Consider the following 20,119-nt stretch of genomic DNA (forward strand, 5'->3'; position numbering starts at 1 on the left):
CCCACTGAGCTGCGCCAATAGGTTAAGATGATCTTTGACCTCCTAGGTATCAATCACGTGTCAACCATGTGATATGCGTAGCACGCAGGCAGAAAGTCAGAAATCCCCCCCAAAAAATTACAAAAATTAAATTTAAAAAATTTTGTGCTGAAGCAGGGACACACCTACACACTGCTGCCGTCACACTAGTGTGTCCCGACACACAGTTTGGAAAGCACTGTGCTAGAGTGTATTAAATTGGTTCCAAGTAGCTCCTTTACTCCTATTTCAGCATTTGAAATAGCTGATTTAGCTTGTGGTTTTCCAACCTATACTGAAAGTTTTGATACTGGAGTATATGCTATTGACAAGCCTAAGTAAACACAGTCAGCAGAAGAAGTTAATCTCAGTGGGATGCAGGATAGTTAAGTAATAAAATGATAATTTTCCATTGTTCTCTCTTTGTATTGAGCTATGGTGTTCCAGACAATTATAAGATAAGGAAGCAAGTGTGTGTACACAAAGTTATAACATAATGAGATCTGGGGGTCCATCCGATAAAAATCGTCGCCCGCAAAAGCCGGCGACGCCAATATTTGCGCGGGTTTGGTATCACATATACGGCGTAACCTAGAAGTTACGCGCGTATATTTCTGCCGTCGCCCGTAGTTTTTTGGGCTATAGGCAGGTATACCAAACCCGCGCAGTTTGGTATCCAATATGCAGCGTAAGGACTTACGTGGCGAAAATGGAGAAAACTTACTCCATTTTCACCTCGCCACAAAAAGCAGCCGTAAGAAGCCTTACGCTGACTATTGGAGCCCCGTAACTCCCTAAACTGGCTGCTAAAATAAACCTAACACCTAACGCATGCGCAATGTCTATCTCCCTGTCAACCGCGATCTTCTAAAATAAACCTAACACCTAATGCATGCGCAATGTCTATCTCCCTGTCAACCGCGATCTGCTAAAATAAACCTAACACCTAACGCATGCGCAATGTCTATCTCCCTGTCAACCGCGATCCCCCCCCCTCCCGAAATCCCTAATAAAGTTATTAACCCCTAAACCGCCGCTCCCGGACCCCGCCGCCATCTACATAAACTAACCCCCTACTGTGAGCCCCTAAAACCGCCGCCATCTACCTTATCTATCCCCTAATTAGAACCCCTTACACCGCTGTCATCTACCTTATCTATCCCCTAATCTGACCCCTTACACCGCCGCCACCTATATAAAAATTATTAACCCCTAATCTAATCCCCCTATACCGCCGCCAGCTATATTAATATTATTAACCCCTAATGTAAGCCACTTACACCGCCGCCATCTCTATTAAAATGATTAACCCCTTATTTAATCTACCTACCCCGCCGCCAGCTATATTATCTATATTAACCCTAAGTATATTATAGTTAATATAGGTATTACATTATATATATTAACTATATTAACCCTAATTATATTAGGGTTAATATAGTTAATATAGTTACTATAGTATTTATATTAACTATATTAACTCTATCTAACCCTAACACCCCTAACTACATTTATATTAAATTAATCTAATTCATTTATAAACTAAAATATTCCTATTTAAATCTAAATACTTACCTATAAAATAAACCCTAAGATAGCTACAATATAATTAATAATTACATTGTAGCTATGTTAGGGTTAATATTTATTTTACAGGTAAATTGTTAATTATTTTAACTAGGTATAATAGCTATTAAATAGTTATTAACTATTTAATATCTACCTAGTTAAAATAATTACCCAATTACCTGTAAAATAAATCCTAACCTAAGTTACAAATACACCTACACTAGCAATAAATTAAATAAACTACAAACATCTATCTAAAAATACAATTAAATTAACTAAACTAAATTACAAAAAAAAACAAACACTAAATTACAAAAAATACAAAAAAGATTACAAGATTTTTAAGCTAATTACACCTATTCTAAGCCCCCTAATAAAATAATAAACCCCCAAAATAAAAAAAATTCCCTGCCCTATTCTAAATTAAACAAATTTCAAAGCTCTTTACCTTACCAGCCCTTAAAAGGGCCTTTTGTGGGGCATGCCCCAAAGAATTCAGCTCTTTTGCATACAAATACAATACCCCCCCCATTACAACCCACCACCCACATACCCCTATTCTAAAACCACCCAAACCCCCCTTAAAAAAGCCTAACACTACCCCCCTGAAGATCTCCCTACCTTGTCTTCACCACACCGGGCCGAACTCCTGATCCAATCCGGGCGATGTCTTCCTCCAAGCGGCAAAGAAGAATTCTTCCTCCGGCGATGTCTTCCTCCAAGCGGCAAAGAAGAATTCTTCCTCCGGCGACGTCTTCCTCCAAGCGGCAGCAAAGTCTTCATTCTTCCGGCGGCATCTTCAATCTTCTTTCTTCGCTCCGCCGCTGCGGAGCATCCATCCCGGCCGACTACTGAACTACGAATGAGGTACCTTTAAATGACGTCATCCAAGATGGCGTCCGCCGAATTCCGATTGGCTGATAGGATTCTATCAGCCAATCGGAATTAAGTTAGAAAAATCTGATTGGCTGATTGAATCAGCCAATCAGATTCAAGTTCAATCCAATTGGCTGATCCGAACAGCCAATCAGATTGAGCTCACATTCTATTGGCTGATCGGAACAGCCAATAGAATGCGAGCTCAATCTGATTGGCTGATTCAGCCAATCAGATTCAAGTTCAATCCGATTGGCTGATCCAATCAGCCAATCAGATTGAGCTCGCATTCTATTGGCTGTTCCGATCAGCCAATAGAATGTGAGCTCAATCTGATTGGCTGTTCGGATCAGCCAATCGGATTGAACTTGAATCTGATTGGCTGATTCAATCAGCCAATCAGATTTTTCTAACTTAATTCCGATTGGCTGATAGAATCCTATCAGCCAATCGGAATTCGGCGGACGCCATCTTGGATGACGTCATTTAAAGGTACCTCATTCGTAGTTCAGTAGTCGGCCGGGATGGATGCTCCGCGGCGGCGGAGCGAAGAAAGAAGATTGAAGATGCTGCCGGAAGAATGAAGACTTTGCTGCCGCTTAGAGGAAGACGTCGCCGGAGGAAGAATTCTTCTTTGCCGCTTGGAGGAAGACATCGCCGGAGGAAGAATTCTTCTTTGCCGCTTGGAGGAAGACATCGCCCGGATCGGATCAGGAGTTCAGCCCGGTGTGGTGAAGACAAGGTAGGGAGATCTTCAGGGGGGTAGTGTTAGGCTTTTTTAAGGGTGGTTTGGGTGGTTTTAGAATAGGGGTATGTGGGTGGTGGGTTGTAATAGGGGGGGGGTATTGTATTTGTATGCAAAAGAGCTGAATTCTTTGGGGCATGCCCCACAAAAGGCCCTTTTAAGGGCTGGTAAGGTAAAGAGCTTTGAAATTTGTTTAATTTAGAATAGGGCAGGGAATTTTTTTTATTTTGGGGGTTTATTATTTTATTAGGGGGCTTAGAATAGGTGTAATTAGCTTAAAAATCTTGTAATCTTTTTTTATTTTTTGTAATTTAGTGTTTGTTTTTTTTGTAATTTAGTTAATTTAATTGTATTTTTAGATAGATGTTTGTAGTTTATTTAATTTATTGCTAGTGTAGGTGTATTTGTAACTTAGGTTAGGATTTATTTTACAGGTAATTGGGTAATTATTTTAACTAGGTAGATATTAAATAGTTAATAACTATTTAATAGCTATTATACCTAGTTAAAATAATTAACAATTTACCTGTAAAATAAATATTAACCCTAACATAGCTACAATGTAATTATTAATTATATTGTAGCTATCTTAGGGTTTATTTTATAGGTAAGTATTTAGATTTAAATAGGAATATTTTAGTTTATAAATGAATTAGATTACTATAGTAACTATATTAACTATATTAACCCTAATATAATTAGGGTTAATATAGTTAATATATATAATGTAATACCTATATTAACTATAATATACTTAGGGTTAATATAGATAATATAGCTGGCGGCGGGGTAGGTAGATTAAATTAGGGGTTAATCATTTTAATAGAGATGGCGGCGGTGTAAGGGGCTTACATTAGGGGTTAATAATTTTAATATAGATGGCGGCGGTGTTAGGGGCTCACTTTAGGGGGTTATAGATATAATATAGCTGGCGGTGGGGTACGGGAGCGGCGGTTTAGGGGTTAATAACTTTATTAGGTTGCGGCGGGGTACGGGAGCGGCGGTTTAGGGGTTAATAGCTTTTTTATTGTTAGGATAGTGAGGGGGGATAGCGGATAGAGGGTTAGACGTGTCGGGCTATGTTAGGGAGGCGTGTTAGACTTGTCGGGCTATGTTAGGGAGGCGTGTTAGACAGTGCGGGTGTTTTAGACTTTAGTCAGGTTTTATAGGCGCCGGCAGTTTCTAACGTGGCGCAAGTCACTGGCGACGCCAAAAATTTGTACTTACGCAGATTTCTGGACATCGCTGGTTTGTCAGACTTACGGCACGTTAGCATCTGACGGCGACTTATATAGGATAGCTCGAGTTGCGAGCTGAAACTGCGGGCAACGCCGGTTCCCTCGCTTGCGCCGCAAACTGCGATCTATATCGGATCGCGCCCCAGATATTACCTTAAATTCAACCCATTGTAATAGGCTGTGGTTACAAAGCACAAAACCAGTTACTTCATATACACAAATAAACCTGAAAATGCAATTTCTCAAATATTTTATACTCTGCAGGTGGTATAAAAAGTCATTTAAAATACATTAATGGAAAAACAATTTTACAGTGTATTGTCCCTTTAAAAGTAGAAACACTCCAGAGGTCACACAGGTACATCACAGCAATGGGTCCGCTAACATGTTTCGGCCTCAGGCCGTAATCATAGCTAAAGGACAAAGCACCTGAACCACTTAAAAAGGCACCAGGATAACCTTGATTGGGTAAAATCAAAGGCAAGCTGTGTGTTAACTTTAACTCTATGAGTACTTGTACACATAATAATTTAACTTAACCTGTGGTCTGAAAGGGAGAAAATAGGACAAATACTAATTTACAAACTATATAGTCAAATGTGTTGAAAAGATGTTGTAAAAGTATTGAAAAAGTATTTGAGAAACCTTAAGAGGAACGGCACATGAATGTAGTTGCAACATTTATACATTTAAACAGCTATTAATTGTAAAGTAATATTATAATGTAAAGCATGCTATCACTGTATTATTTTATTTATTTAGTCACACATTTGAAAGCAAAAGAACATGTTTAATCTAACAAAGTTCATACCCACTAATTGAACTAAAGTTGGAGCTAGATGTATGTGTGTAAGTAAAATAGAGCAAAACATAATATACTAACTTAGTAGATGCAACAAAAAATCTAAAATCTAGACTGAGTGCCTATAGTGGCAACAACATGTACTGTATGAAAAATGAAAGGAAATAGTGAAAATAAAATGAAAAATGTATAATGATGTAAAAAGTAAAAAGTAAAAAATGGAAAGTAAGAAAAATATATAAAATATATGAAAAACATATGAAAAACACTGTAGGGATAGTAGTATACCATTAGTATACCAAATAGAGAGTTGAATATACATAATGTTCTAATAGAAAGATGGATTGTACACACAAGTAAAGGACGGTATATATACAAGCCAATAGATATACCAGTAAGTACAGGGCTGAGAGCAAAATTGGACAAACTGAAGTACAGCAAACTGGTGCACGATTGGGACAAGCTGCTGCATGATGGGGAAGAAAAGAAAAGACCTGTGGCAACAATGATTTATTGCCAGTAGTTTATCAGATCATATTCCGAATTTAAACCGGTAGGTACACGGGTTTGTAATTTAAAAATCCAGAATAGTTCCCTCTTCTGCAGCAGCTTGTCCCTATCACCCCCTCTAGGAGGGCAGAGCACTCTCTCTATAGCTTGCCACCTAAGCGAGTCCACACTTTTTTGATAATATCTTGCGAAGTGTTGCACCAAAGGTGTAGAAGCTACACCAGCTTGTATGGTACAGAGATGATTGCGAATGCGCACCTTTACCTCAGTAGTCGTAAGTCCAACATACTGTAAATGGCACAAGATACAACTCAGCACATACACAACATATGTAGAGGTGCACTTGAGGCAGGATTGTATTGCAAAAATCTCACCTGTGACTTCAGATCTAATGCTATCAGATGGCAGCACAAACTCACACACCCTACATTTATTACGGCACTTAAAAATGCCTCTGTGGGTAAGCCAAGAACTTTGATTTTGTTTAATCTTGGGTAACACAGAAGGAGATAATATGTTACCCAAAGTAGTCGTTTTCCTATAAGAGCAGCGTAGACCTTGAGAAACACAATGTTCAAGCTTATCGTCAGCTGCTAAAAACGAAAAATGCTTCTTGACAATTTTGCAAATTTCGGGGTACTCTTGACTAAACTCTGTAACAAAGGTTACTCCATTGTGGTCATTAGTGGTTTTACCCCTATCACCAGTCCTATCTGTCAGGCCCAGAACACTTGACCTGTCCAGGCCATCAACTTGTTCTTTAGCCTTTTTAATTACTCTAGAACTGTAGCCTCTATATTTTAGCCTTTTGGCCAAATCTTGAGACTGTTCTGCACATTTCTCAGGTAAAGCAATTATGTTTCACCCTCATAAATTGGTCCTTGGCCACAGCATGGGGCACATGCCTAGGGTGGCAGCTTTGGGCGTGTAACAGGGTATTTCCAGCTATGGGCTTCCTATAAATCTCTGTCACTATTCTGCCATCCTCCATGCCCTTAATGGTGATGTCTAGGAAATTGATCTCACTTTCCCGCAACTCACTGGTAAACTCACTGGTAAACCTCAAACCTCAAACCAATGTTGTTTGAATTAAGGTACATCATAAAGGACATAAACTGTGACTCACTCGCTACTCCCACTCCACACAAGGAGTAGGTCATCTATATAGCGGCCGTAAAAGTATATGAACTCTCTGTATGGGTTCCCATCTCCATAGACGTGGGACAGCTCCCACCAACCCATAAATAGGTTGGCATAGGAGGGGGCTTTTAGAGCTCTAAGAATAAAGCTTCTAAACTCAACTGAAATATCAGAATAAAATTCTAGAAAGAAACTGACCGCTATCAGACCCTCCTCGTGTGGAATGGAGGAGTATAGTGCGACCACATCAATAGTGGCCCATTTATGGCTATTATGTTGCCATCTCATGTCTTCAAATGTGCATATAACCTCTTTAGTATCCTGAATGTAGCTGTACAAATTCTTTACAAGTGGCTGCAAAAGGTTATCCACCCACTGTGAAACGTGCTCTGTAAGAGAACCAATCCCACTAACTATAGGGCGTCCCCTCACATCCTCAAGGGATTTGTGTACCTTAGGAAGATGGTGGAAGATGGCACCACCGGATAGTCAACTACCAGAAACTCAAAGGTTTTCCGGTCGTAGTGCCCATCCTCCAACCCATCATCCAGTATATCCAGAAGTTCCCTTTTAAAATCAACAGTGGGGTCCCTAGGTAGGGGAATATAGTCCTCAATATTATTAAGTTGACGTAAAGCCTCATTGACATAATCCAATCTGTCCAGGACCACGACAGAGCCACCCTTGTCCGCTGTACATATGACTATATCATGATTCTCTTGTAGCTCTTTAAGGGCAGCTCTCTCTGGTCCAAATATATGACCAATAACAAAGCCTAAGCCTCAAGATAGAGAAAGTGCGCTAACAAGCTAAAAGTATACACACCACATTAAAGGATATTTACATTTATTAAATGAAATAGACAAATTACATAAAAAATATATAGAAATTAGCGGTAGGGACGTCTCCCTTGTATAAAAAATAGTAGTCCGTGCAAATATTTGCAAATAACAGCTAACAATTAGTAGGATGTAAATAAATGTTAAAAAACAAATGTTAAAAGACAATCATAATCTTAAATATATGGCATAACACTGATAATATTCATAAAAGCAAGGATTATTAATAAAAACAAGCACCAAGTTCAGAAATATAATCACAGTGTAGATGGCCGTGTGCAAATGAGCATCAATATTGTAGCATTATGGCTTGAATTCGTAACAGATTGGTGCCACAAACAGATACAATGTACTGTACCGTGAGTCAAGAGGGTACTCGGAGGGTGTTACCGAGGAAAGGAAATCTTACGGTCAAAGCTTGGACCTCGGCTGCAGTGACTGCCGTTCCTGGAAAGTTGCAGTGTACAGACCTCTGCACATGTGAGTCGGCGTCTGACGTCACAAACTTCCGCTCTTCTCAGGTAATGGATTGTCGTTCCAGCAGCGTGAGAAAGAAAACAGCTGATTGCTGTGTGCTGATGAAAACTTGCTGCAAGAGCAGATTTAACTGCTGTAGATGTATCCGTTGTTCCAATAAACTGGTAGGGCACAAGTTATCCCTTACCTTGGGATATACAAAGATACTGGTAACCCGGGTTAAAGTTGCAGTACAGGCTGTACTGAGATATCCCTTAGTGTTTCAAAGATACAGTGTCACAGTGTCACATATGCAAGCAACGCGTTTCGCCCTCCCTTGGGCTTTATCAAGAGGGTGAAACGCGTCGCTTGCATATGTGACACTGTGACACTGTATCTTTGAAACACTAAGGGATATCTCAGTACAGCCTGTACTGCAACTTTAACCCGGGTTACCAGTATCTTTGTATATCCCAAGGTAAGGGATAACTTGTGCCCTACCAGTTTATTGGAACAACGGATACATCTACAGCAGTTAAATCTGCTCTTGCAGCAAGTTTTCATCAGCACACAGCAATCAGCTGTTTTCTTTCTCACGCTGCTGGAACGACAATCCATTACCTGAGAAGAGCGGAAGTTTGTGACGTCAGACGCCGACTCACATGTGCAGAGGTCTGTACACTGCAACTTTCCAGGAACGGCAGTCACTGCAGCCGAGGTCCAAGCTTTGACCGTAAGATTTCCTTTCCTCGGTAACACCCTCCGAATACCCTCTTGACTCACGGTACAGTACATTGTATCTGTTTGTGGCACCAATCTGTTACGAATTCAAGCCATAATGCTACAATATTGATGCTCATTTGCACACGGCCATCTACACTGTGATTATATTTCTGAACTTGGTGCTTGTTTTTATTAATAATCCTTGCTTTTATGAATATTATCAGTGTTATGCCATATATTTAAGATTATGATTGTCTTTTAACATTTGTTTTTTAACATTTATTTACATCCTACTAATTGTTAGCTGTTATTTGCAAATATTTGCACGGACTACTATTTTTTATACAAGGGAGACGTCCCTACCGCTAATTTCTATATATTTTTTATGTAATTTGTCTATTTCATTTAATAAATGTAAATATCCTTTAATGTGGTGTGTATACTTTTAGCTTGTTAGCGCACTTTCTCTATCTTGAGGCTTAGGCTTTGTTATTGGTCATATATTTGTGTCTGATACAAGCAGAGATTGTATCTTTAGAGTAAGTGTTTAGCAGTACCATCCTTAGCGCTCACCAATCCACCTTTTTAAATTTATCTCTCTGGTCCAGACAGATTGGGGGCTTGATATCCAACAGAGTTCTTAAGTTTAATAAGATCCCTTTCCACACGTTTGAAGAAGGTCTCCAGAGTATTACCCCTCGTGTGAATTGGGTAAAACAGTGACTTATTTTGGAAACCACTGGATGCATTAATACTCTCCCTATATGTACTTGACATAGTCTCCCGGGATAAACATTCCAAATTGATCACATCACAGGTTTCACTGAATGTTAATTTACCAGTACGCAAAACATGGGGTGGATGATCACCTGTTGGTTCCACCCTATTATCTGAAATTTCAGATGATTTAGTGAAAAAATGTTTTTGTAAAGTCATGTTTCGTATTAGTTTATTAACATCTAAGATGGTATTAAAGACATTAAAATGATTGGTGGGTGCAAAATTCAAACCTCGACTTAGGAGAAAGACTTGTGAATCAGTAAGTGTGTATTTAGATAGCTTTATTACATTGTTTACTTGTATTTTTGTTTCCCTCTCTGACCTCTCAGGTGATAATGTCCCTGACCTGTTTGCCCTATTCTGGTGCGTTGTGGAGGGAGAGAAAAAACCTGCTCTATCCTTCTCTGATCATCAGCAGACACACTTGTTTGCATAACACAGGCTCCTGCACCTTCTTCCACATAATTGGAAGCAAGATTTCTGGAATCAAGACTTTTTAGATTAGAGGAAGCTGTTTGAGGCTGATAATGATCAGAGGTGGTCAGAGCATGTGTATTTTGTACTAATACAGGCTGTTTGTTTTTCAGAATGCTTCTGGGGAGTTCCTCACCACTGGAGGCCCCAGCTTCCTCCCCTGACTCAAAATCAGTATTAGAATATGTTACTCGCTTTGCCTCTGTGTTATGTGTAGGTACTTGGCCATTAGCATTTTTGTTGTTGTTACTATTGTTGCATCTGTTTCTAGACCTACCTCTAGACTGTCTTCTGTGCACAGCTTTATCTGAACGCTTCCATGAGTAAACTGTGTTATTACTATAGTCGGTCTGATCCCTAACAAATTTTTTTATGTTTAATCTCAAGAACTGAATCTTTCACTTTTGCTACCACTACTTTCAATATGCCATCAAATTTTGCAAAACTAGTTTCCAACTGCCGTGAATTCATTTCATTTTGTAATTCCCCTATCTCCTCTCTGGTAATTTTAAGAAGATTGGATTTGTAGGAGGTTAGCAACAACATTAAACGTATTGAGCAATCAGACAAAATATCATTCCAGTCAGCAATGAAAACAGTATCAACAACATCAAATGTGGGAAATTTGTTGAACCTTAACCCACGTGGTATAATCTTAAATTTAATATATGTTTTAAGTGTCCATATGTCCCATTGGAGCTTATGCTCCCTAATCAGTAATTTCCCCATTTCTTCAAAAAGAGCTGATAAAGAATAATTCAAAGTTGCTGTCCATATATTTATATATTCAATGACAACAGATTGTCTATACAAAGTTCAAATTCCAGGGAGAAAGTTCCGTTAAACAGAAGACACTGATGTAGCAGTGAATCGATGTAATAAAATACTGCTGATAGAGAAAACCCCTCTACCCGCCTCACATAAAGGATCCGATATGGGTGTAGCTTACTTCAGAGCTCCAGCTATAGTGCAATACAGTGATGAAAACCGTCAACTTTACATCAATTACAATTAAGTGCCAAACTTTTGGAGAATGAGACACAACGGAAGCCGTGCTCCCATAAGGCATTAACGCCTTAAACTCACCACCCGGGGTGCATCAATCCTCATCTCCTCTTCGGGCTCAATGTAAGATCTGAAGGCTGTATAGCGGAGCTCACTCGATAGCCACAGCGGCGTCCCTGCGAGGCGTCCCACTATGCGGGAGGGGTGTGTGTCAGATGACACGTGGTATCCATGAACCAATCCGGAGCAGAAAAAAACACTTGTAAGGAATCCCTTTGGAGAACTTTGGAGTCGATGTCCTGGAAACCACTGCTGCAGCCCAGAAAATAAGCAGCAAAAAAAAAACAAAGTTGTTGCAGACAGCGGTTGTAAGGTAAAAATCACAGTCTTTATTTAAACATAGTTAAAAGTAGAAACACTCCAAAGGTCACACAGGTACATAACAGCAATGTGTCCGCTAACATGTTTCGGCCTCAGGCCGTAATCATAGCTAAAGGACAAAGCACCTGAACCACTTAAAAAGGCACCAGGATAACCCTGATTGGGTAAAATCAAAGGCAAGCTGTGTGTTAACTTTAACTCTATGAGTACTTGTACACATAATAACTTAACTTAACCTGTGGTCTGAAAGGGAGAAAATAGGACAAATACTAATTTACAAACTATATAGTCAAATGTGTTGAAAAGATGTTGTAAAAGTATTGAAAAAGTATTTGAGAAACCTTAAGAGGAACGGCACATGAATGTAGTTGCAACATTTATACATTTAAACAGCTATTAATTGTAAAGTAATATTATAATGTAAACATGCTATCACTGTATTATTTTATTTATTTAGTCACACATTTTTTTTTCTTCTCTCCCTCCACAACGCACCAGAATAGGGCAAACAGGTCAGGGACATTATCACCTAAGAGGTCAGAGGGGGAAACAAAAATACAAGTAAACAATGTAATAAATCTATCTAAATACACACTTACTGATTCACAAGTCTTTCTCCTAAGTCGAGGTTTGAATTTTGCACCCACCAATCATTTTAATGTCTTTAATACCATCTTAGATGTTAATAAACTAATACGAAACATGACTTTACAAAAACATTTTTTCACTAAATCATCTGAAATTTCAGATAATAGGGTGGAACCAACTGGTGATCATCCACCCCATGTTTTGCATACTGGTAAATTAACATTCAGTGAAACCTGTGATGTGATCAATTTGGAATGTTTATCCCGGGAGACTATGTCAAGTACATATAGGGAGAGTATTAATGCATCCAGTGGTTTCCAAAATAAGTCACTGTTTTACCCAATTCACACGAGAGGTAATATTCTGGAGACTTTCTTCAAACGTGTGGAAAGGGATCATATTAAACTTAAGAACTCTGTTGGATATCAAGCCCCCAATCTGTCTGGACCAGAGAGAGCTGCCCTTAAAGAGCTACAAGAGAATCATGATATAGTCATACATACAGCGGACAAGGGTGGCTCTGTCGTGGTCCTGGACAGATTGGATTATGTCAATGAGGCTTTACGTCAACTTAATAATATTGAGGACTATATTCCCCTACCTAGGGACCCCACTGTTGATTTTAAAAGGGAACTTCTGGATATACTGGATGATGGGTTCGAGGATGGGCACTACGACCGGAAAACCTTTGAGTCCGGTGGTGCCCATCTTCCACCATCTTCCTAAGGTACACAAATCCCTTGAGGATGTGAGGGGACGCCCTATATTAATGTGGGATTGGTTCTCTTACAGAGCACGTTTCACAGTGGGTGGATAACCTTTTGCAGCCACTTGTAAAGAATTTGTACAGCTACATTCTGGATACTAAAGAGGTTATATGCACATTTGAAGACATGAGATGGCAACATAATAGCCATAAATGGGCCACTATTGATGTGGTCGCACTATACTCCTCCATTCCACACGAGGAGGGTCTGATAGCGGTCGGTTTCTTTCTAGAATTTTATTCTGATTTTTCAGTTGAGTTTAGAAGCTTTATTCTTAGAGCTCTAAAATTTTTACTCACACACAATTATTTTTCCTTTGATGATGGCTTCTATCTCCAGAGACGTGGGACAGCAATGGGGGCCAAGTTTGCCCCCTCCTATGCCAACCTATTTATGGGTTGGTGGGAGCTGTCCCACGTCTATGGAGATGGGAACCCATACAGAGAGTTTATATACTTTTACGGCCGCTATATAGATGACCTACTCCTCGTGTGGAGTGGGAGTGAGTCACAGTTTATGTCCTTTATGATGTACCTTAATTCAAACAACATTGGTTTGAGGTTTACCAGTGAGTTGCGGGAAAGTGAGATCAATTTCCTAGACATCACCATTAAGGGCATGGAGGATGGCAGAATAGTGACAGAGATTTATAGGAAGCCCATAGCTGGGAATACCCTGTTACACGCCCAAAGCTGCCACCCTAGGCATGTTCCCCATGCTGTGGCCAAGGGTCAATTTATGAGGGTGAAACGTAATTGCTCTGTACCTGAGAAATGTGCAGAACAGTCTCAAGATTTGGCCAAAAGGCTAAAATATAGAGGCTACAGTTCTAGAGTAATTAAAAAGGCTAAAGAACAAGTTGATGGCCTGGACAGCTCAAGTGTTCTGGGCTTGACAGATAGGACTGGTGATAGGGGTAAAACCACTAATGACCACAATGGAGTAACCTTTGTTACAGAGTTTAGTCAAGAGTACCCCGAAATTTGCAAAATTGTCAAGAAGCATTTTTCATTTTTAGCAGCTGACGATAAGCTTGAACATTGTGTTTCTCAAGGTCTACGCTGCTCTTATAGGAAAACGACTACTTTGGGTAACATATTATCTCCATCTGTGTTACCCAAGATTAAACAAAATCAAAGTTCTTGGCTTACCCACAGAGGCATTTTTAAGTGCCGTAATAAATGTAGAGTGTGTGAGTTTGTGCTGCCATTTGATAGCATTAGATCTGAAGTCACAGGTGAGATTTTTGCAATACAATCCTGCCTCAAGTGCACCTCTACATATGTTGTGTATGTGCTGAGTTGTATCTTGTGCTATTTACAGTATGTTGGACTTACGACTACTGAGGTAAAGGTGCGCATTCGCAATCATCTCTCTACCATACAAGCTGGTGTAGCTTCTACACCTTTGGTGCAACACTTCGCAAGATATTATCAAAAAAGTGTGGACTCGCTTAGGTGGCAAGCTATAGAGAGAGTGCTCTGCCCTCCTAGAGGGGGTGATAGGGACAAGCTGCTGCAGAAGAGGGAACTATTCTGGATTTTTAAATTACAAACCCGTGTACCTACCGGTTTAAATTCGGAATATGATCTGATAAACTACTGGCAATAAATCATTGTTGCCACAGGTCTTTTCTTTTCTTCCCCATCATGCAGCAGCTTGTCCCAATCGTGCACCCGTTTGCTGTACTTCAGTTTGTCCAATTTTGCTCTCAGCCCTGTACTTACTGGTATATCTATTGGCTTGTATATATACCGTCCTTTACTTGTGTGTACAATCCATCTTTCTATTGGAACATTATGTATATACAACTCTCTATTTGGTATACTAATGGTATACTACTATCCCTACAGTGTTTTTCATATGTTTTTCATATATTTTATATATTTTTCTTACTTTCCATTTTTACTTTTTACATCATTATACATTTTTCATTTTATTTTCACTATTTCCTTTCATTTTTCATACAGTACGTGTTGTTGCCACTATAGGCACTCAGTCTAGATTTTAGATTTTTTGTTGCATCTACTAAGTTAGTATATTATGTTTTGCACTATTTTACTTACACACATACATCTAGCTCCCACTTTAGTTCAATTAGTGGGTATAAACTTTGTTAGATTAAACATGTTCTTTTGCTTTCAAATGTGTGAATAAATAAATAAAATAATACAGTGATAGCATGCTTTACATTATAATATTACTTTACAATTAATAGCTGTTTAAATATATAAATGTTGCAACTACATTCATGTGCCGTTCCTCTTAAGGTTTCTCAAATACTTTTTCAATACTTTTACAACATCTTTTCAACACATTTGACTATATAGTTTGTAAATTAGTATTTGTCCTATTTTCTCCCTTTCAGACCACAGGTTAAGTTAAATTATTATGTGTACAAGTACTCATAGAGTTAAAGTTAACACACAGCTTGCCTTTGATTTTACCCAATCAGGGTTATCCTGGTGCCTTTTTAAGTGGTTCAGGTGCTTTGTCCTTTAGCTATGATTACGGCCTGAGGCCGAAACATGTTAGCGGACCCATTGCTGTGATGTACCTGTGTGACCTCTGGAGTGTTTCTACTTTTAACTATGTTTAAATAAAGACTTTGATTTTCACCTTACAACCGCTGTCTGCAACAACTTTGTTTTTTTTTTGCTGCTTATTTTCTGGGCTGCAGCAGTGGTTTCTAGGACATCGACTCCAAATTTCTCCAAAGGGATTCCTTACAAGTGTTTTTTTCTGCTCCGGATTGGTTCATGGATACCACGTGTCATCTGAAACACACCCCTCCCGCCTAGTGGGACGCCTCGCAGGGACGCCGCTGTGGCTATCGAGTGAGCTCCGCTATACAGCCTTCAGATCCTACATTGAGCCCAAAGAGGAGATGAGGATTGATGCACCCCGGGTGGTGAGTTTAAGGCGTTAATGCCTTATGGGAGCACGGCTTCCGTTGTGTCTCATTCTCCAAAAGTTTGGCACTTAATTGTAATTGATGTAAAGTTGACTGTTTTCATCACCGTATTGCACTATAGCTGGAGCTCTGAAGTAAGCTACACCCATATCGGATCCTTTATGTGAGGCGGGTAGAGGGGTTTTCTCTATCAGCAGTATTTTATTACATCGATTCACTGCTACATCAGTGTCTTCTGTTTAATGGAACTTTCTCCCTGGAATTTGAACTTTGTATAGACAATCTTTTGTCATTGAATATATAAATATACGGGCAGCAACTTTGAACTATACTTTACTTTTATATATATATAATTATATATATATATATATATATATATATATATATATATATATATATATATATAACATAATTTATGTAGGAACTTACCTGATAAATTCATTTCTTTCATATTGGCAAGAGTCCATGAGCTAGTGACGTATGGGATATACAATCCTATCAGGCGGGGCAAAGTTTCCCAAACCTCAAAATGCCTATAAATACACCCCTCACCACACCCACAATTCAGTTTAATGAATAGCCAAGTAGTGGGGTGATAAAGAAAGGAGTAAAAAGCATCAAAACAAAGAATTTGGAAATAATTGTGCTTTAAACAAAAATAATAACCACCATAAAAAGGGTGAGTCTCATGGACTCTTGCCAATATGAAAGAAATTAATTTATCAGGTAAGTTCCTACATAAATTATGTTTTCTTTCATGTAATTGGCAAGAGTCCATGAGCTAGTGACGTATGGGATAGTAATACCCAAGATGGGGAACTCCACAGAAGAGTCACTAGAGAGGGAGGGATAAAAATAATAACAGCCATTTTCCGCTGAAAAAAATTAATCCACAACCCAAAATATAAGTTTATTCTTATAAATGAAAAAAAAAACCATAAGCAGAGGAATCAAACTGAAACAGCTGCCTGAAGAACTTTTCAACCAAAAACTACTTCCAAGGAAGCAAATACATCAAAATGGTAGAATTTAGTAAATGTATGCAAAGAAGACCAAGTAGCTGCTTTGCAAATCTGATCAACTGAAGCTTCATTCTTAAAAGCCCACGAAGTGGAGACTGATCTAGTAGAATGAGCTGTAATTCTCTGAGGCGGGGCCTGACCCAACTCCAAATAAGCCTGATGAATCAAAAGCTTTAACCAAGATGCCAAAGAAATGGCAGAAGCCTTCTGATCTTTCCTAGAACCAGAAAAGACAACAAATAGACTAGAAGTCTTCCTGAAATCTTTAGTAGCTTCAACATAATATTTCAAAGCTCTTACAACATCCAAAGAATGTAAGGATCTCTCCAAAGAATTCTTAGGATTAGGCCACAAAGAAGGCACAACAATTTCTCTATTAATGTTGTTAGAATTCACAACCTTAGGTAGAAATTTAAATTAAGTCAGCAAAACTGACTTATCCTGATGGAAAATCAGAAAAGGAGATTAACAAGAAAGAGCAGACAATTCGGAAACTCTTCTAGCAGAAGAGATAGCCAAAAGGAACAACACTTTCCAAGAAAGTAGTTTAATGTCCAAAGAATGCATAGGCTCAAAAGGAGGAGCCTGTAAAGCCTTTAAACCAAATTAAGACTCCAAGGAGGAGAGATTGATTTAATGACAGGCTTGATATGGACCAAAGCCTGTACAAAACAGTGAATATCAGGAAGCTTAGCAATTTATCTGTGAAATAAAACAGAAAGAGCAGAGATTTGTTCCTTCAAGGAACTTGCAGACAAACCTTTATCCAAACCATCCTGAAGAATAAGTTTTCAAAACTCGATAATAAGTCAGAGAAACCTCTATGGCTAAGCACTAGGCGTTCAATTTCCGTACCTTCAAATTTAATGATTTGAGATCCTGATGGAAAAACGGACCTTGAGACAGAAGGTCTGGTCTTAAAGGAAGTGGCCAAGGTTGGCAACTGGACATCCCAACAAGATGCGCATATTAAAACCTGTGAGGCCATGCTGGAGCTACCAGCAACACAAACGATTCTTCCATGATGATCTTGGAAATCCCTCTTGGAAGAAGAACTAGAGGCGGGAAGATATAAGCAGGTTGGTAACACCAAGGAACTGCTAACGCATCCACCACCTACGCCTGAGGATCCCAGGATCTGGACAGGTACCTGGGAAGTTTCTTGTTTAGATGGGAAGCCATCAGATCTATCTCTGGAAGACCCCACATCTGAACAATCTGAGAAAACACATCCCCCGGATGTAAAATCTGACGGCTGAGATAATCCGCTTCCCAATTGTCTACACCTGGTATATGAACCGCAGAAATTAGACAGGAGCTGGATTCCGCCCAAGCAAGTATCGAGAGACTTCTTTCATAGCTTGGGGACTGTGAGTCCCACCCTGATGATTGACATATGCCACAGTTGTGATATTGTCTGTCTGAAAACAAATGAACGGTTTTCTCTTCAACAGAGGCCAAACCTGAAGAGCCCTGAAAATAGCACGGAGTTCTAAAATATTGATTGGTAACCTCGCCTCTTGAGATTTCCAAACCCCTTGTGCTGTCAGAGATCCCAAACAGCTCCCCAACCTGAAAGACTTGCATCTGTTGTGATCACAGTCCAGGTTGGACGAAAAAAAGAGGCCCCTTGAACTATACAATGGTGATCTAACCACCAAGTCAAAGAGAGTCGAACATTGGGATTTAAGGATGTTAATTGTGATATCTTTGTATAATCCCTGCACCATTGATTCAGCATACAAAGCTGGAGAGGTCTCATATGAAAACAAGCAAAGGGGATCGCGTCCGATGCTGCAGTCATGAGACCTAAAACTTCCATGCACATAGCTACTGAAGGGAATGGTTGAGACTGAAGGTTTCCGACAAGCTGAAACCAATTTTAATCATCTCTTGTCTGTTAGAGACAGAGTCATGGACACTGAATCTATCTGGAAACCTAAAAAGGTGACCCTTGTCTGAGGAATCAAGGAACTATTTGGTAAATTGATCCTCCAACCATGTTTTTGAAGAAACAACACTAGTTGGTTTGTGTAAGATTCTGCAGAATGTAAACACTGAGCTAGTACAAAATATCGTCCAAATAAGGAAACACCGCAATATCCTGTTCTCTGATTACCAAGAGTAGGGCACCGAAAACCTTTGAAAAGATTCTTGGAACTATCGCTAGGCCAAATGGAAGAGCGACAAATTGGTAATGCTTGTCTAGAAAAGATAATCTCAGAAACTGAAAATGGTCTGGATGAATCAGAATATGAAGATATGAATCCTGTAAGTCTATCGTGGACATATAATGACCTTGCTGAACAAAAGGCAGAATAGTCCTTATAGTCACCATTTTGAAAGTTGGCACTCTTACAAAACGATTCAAAATTTTCAGATCCAGAATTGGCCTGAACGAAATTTCTTTCTTTGGGACAATGAATAGATATGAATAAAACCCCAGATCCTGTTCCTGAAACGGAACTGGTATGATTACCCCTGAAAGCTCCAGGTCTGAAACACACTTCAGAAAAGCCTGAGCCTTTACTGGATTTGCTGTGATGCGTGAGAGAAAAAATCTTCTCACAGGAGGTCTTACTCTGAATCCTATTCGGTACCCGTGAGAGACAATTCTCTGAATCCATTGATTTTGGACATAATCTGCCCAAATTGGGTTCCTGTTCCTTATTTTGACGAAAGGAACGAAAACAGTTAGAAGCTTTAGATTTACCCTTAGGTCTTTTATCCTGAGGCAAAAAACTCCCTTCCCCCCAGTGACAGTTGAAATAATTGAATCCAACTGAGAACCAAATACATTTTTCACCTTGGAAAGAAAGAGATAGTAATCTAGATTAAGATATCATGTCAGCATTCCAAGATTTAAGCCACAAAACTCTTCTAGCTAAAATAGCTAAAGACAAAGATTTAACATCAATTTGATGATATCACAGATAAAATGATTAGCATATTGAAGCAAGCGAACAATGCTAGACAAATCAGGATCTGTTTCCTGTTGCGCTAAACTTTCCAACCAAAAAAGTTGATGCAGCTGCAACATCAGCCAAAGAAATGGCAGGCCTGAGAAATGTCATCAACTTTATGAGAAGTTTTAAAAAACTTTTACGTTTATTAGAAGGCGGGATAGCAGACAAAGCCTTCTGAATCGCATCAGCAACAAAATCTTTTATATTCACAGGGATATCATGTACATTAGATGTTGAAGGAACAACGGGCATTGTACTATTACTGATGGATACATTCTCTGCATGTAAAAGCTTATCATGACAACT

The 20,119-nt window shown here is 39.2% G+C and overlaps 1 protein-coding gene across 1 annotated transcript in view; it reads right to left on the reverse strand.

Moving 5' to 3' along the window:
* Window positions 1–20,119, reverse strand: part of LOC128645331 (lactase/phlorizin hydrolase-like) — a 107,615-nt gene that overhangs the window by 66,980 nt on the left and 20,516 nt on the right. The window lies entirely within an intron of this gene.

The sequence above is a fragment of the Bombina bombina genome, chromosome 1 (genome assembly GCF_027579735.1).
Source record: "Bombina bombina isolate aBomBom1 chromosome 1, aBomBom1.pri, whole genome shotgun sequence".
NCBI classification, from domain to species: domain Eukaryota; kingdom Metazoa; phylum Chordata; class Amphibia; order Anura; family Bombinatoridae; genus Bombina; species Bombina bombina.